The sequence below is a fragment of the Gossypium arboreum genome, chromosome 5 (assembly GCF_025698485.1).
Source record: "Gossypium arboreum isolate Shixiya-1 chromosome 5, ASM2569848v2, whole genome shotgun sequence".
Classification (NCBI taxonomy): Eukaryota; Viridiplantae; Streptophyta; class Magnoliopsida; order Malvales; family Malvaceae; genus Gossypium; species Gossypium arboreum.
In genome coordinates, this window is record NC_069074.1 from 59,334,696 (window position 1) to 59,336,917 (window position 2,222).

General features: G+C 35.5%; 1 non-coding gene across 1 annotated transcript; it reads left to right on the forward strand.

Moving 5' to 3' along the window:
• Positions 1-1,154: 1,154 nt before the first annotated feature.
• LOC128293554 (small nucleolar RNA R71) lies at positions 1,155-1,261 on the forward strand. The gene has a single exon (XR_008283735.1). It is a non-coding gene; the product is annotated as a small nucleolar RNA R71 (small nucleolar RNA).
• The last annotated feature ends 961 nt before the right edge of the window (positions 1,262-2,222 follow it).

The window sequence follows — 2,222 nt, forward strand, 5'->3', positions numbered from 1 at the left end:
ATAAACTACCAATTAAGCAAGGAATTGTAAAACTCCCTAGATCTTTCAATTTGTTAGGTAGCTTATTCTTTAGAATAGCTGAGCAGACTGCATTGAGTTCCACATGCGATGTAGCGTCTAATTTCCTTTTATTTCTCAGAAGTCCCTTTAAGAATTTTGCTGAGTTGGGCATCTACGAAAGAACTTCAATAAAGGGTAAGTTAATATGTAATTGCTTTAAGAGTTTGACAAACTTACCGAATTGTTCTTTTGTTCTGTCTTTCCTCATCACTCTAGGATATGGCAGACGAGGTTCATGATTCGTACTTACCTATTTGGGATCATTATTGTTTACCTCTTCTCGTCCTTCGTTCATCTCGTTGTTTTGCTGTATTTCTGGCTTGGGTGTAATGAGTCCGTCCTTATTTTGAGTGCTAATTGCATTGAGGTGTTCCCTTGGATTAGGTTTAGTATTACTTGGCAAGCTACATTGTGGTCATTCGGAGATTAGTTTGGACAGCTGGCCTACCTGAGTTTCGAGTCCTTGGATCGATGCTTGTTGATTCTTAAGTGCTGTCTCGGTATTTTGGAAATGGGTTTCTGACACCAAGATGAATTTAGAAAGCATCTCTTCAAGGTTTGGTTTCTTCTCTTGTTGATAAGGTGGCTGTTGAAAATCCTAAGGATTTTGTGGCTTTTGATTCCCTTGACCACCCCAGGAGAAATTTGGGTGGTTCCTCCAACCTACATTATAGGTATTACTGTATGGGTTATTTTGAGATCTAAAGTTATTGTTACCTATAAAGTTGACTTGTCCTTCTTCAGTTGTAGGATTGAAGGATTGGTATTCTGTATGCACACCTCCTCCGCTTGAGTCACACCTCATTACTGGATGTACCTGCGTAGAACCAAGAAAACTATCAATCTTTTTATTGAGAAGTTCTACCTGATTAGAGAGCATGGTGACTGAGTCCATGTTATAAACGCCAGCTGTTTTCGTTGGCTTTGTCCTCTTAACTTGCCACTGATAGTTGTTTAGTGACATCTCCTCTATGAATTCATAAGCATCTTTCGGTGTTTTATTGTTGATGGTTCCACCTGCAGCTGCGTCGATCATTTGTCTTGTCGAGGGATTCACACCATTGTAGAACGTTTGAACTTGCAGCCAAAGCGGTAACCCATGGTGAGGGCACCTTCTCAGTAAGTCATTGTATCTCTCCCATACATCGTAAAGTGTTTCTAAATCCATCTGCACAAAAGAAGAGATATCATTACATAATTTAGCTATTTTAGCTGGCAGAAAATATTTTATTAAAAATTTCTCGGTCATTTTTTCCCAAGTAGTGATAGACCCTCGTGGTAACGAGTTCAACCACTGCTTGGCTTTGTTTCTCAGTGAAAAGGAAAATAGCCGAAGATGAATAGTAAATTAATTAAATAAGTAAAATATGATGTTTTAGATATCGAAAAATGAGATTTCAACCTAGAATGAGAGAAAAATCGAAAATTGGGAAAGTTGGTAAAATGACCGTTTTAGTATCGAGGTAAGTTCATATGTATAATAAGTATTAATTTATGCATGTTTTAATGTAAAATTGATATATTTACTATGATTGCCGAGGTGTTGAAAGTATGTAAGTTGGTGTGATAATAATACAAAGAATAATCTTGTAATTTATATTTGAAAGTTAAATTTAGTGAATTAATTGAATTATGTTAAATTAAATGTTTATGGTGCCCAATTTATGAATTGATTTAAAATATGTCTATGGTACATGAAGTGCATTGAATTATCATACATAAATGTGATTTCTATGATTATGGATATTATGAGAAATTGTAAGTTCATATGATTTTTAATAAGGCAATGTGTAATTTAATGTTATTACCTTGAAATTAAATGAGATGTAAGTTTATATGTAAGTAATACATCAATTTTACTTGTATTATGATATTTTATAATAATGTTGGAAATATGTTTGTTGATAATTACTTGATTGGTGAAATTGTTGGAAAAGAGAGAGAAATCCCGGTTGAACCTTCGGAAAGATTGGATGATACAGATGGTATGTAGCTAGTTCACATGTATGGTGCTGAGTGCACATCATGTGTACAAGAGAGCTACAAGACATTATGATGTAGCTAGGTCGCATGGGTGATACTATGTGTACAGCATGTAGACAAGAGAGCTACGGGATATATGTAGCTAGGTCACATGCGTGGTTCCAGGTGAAGGACACCAT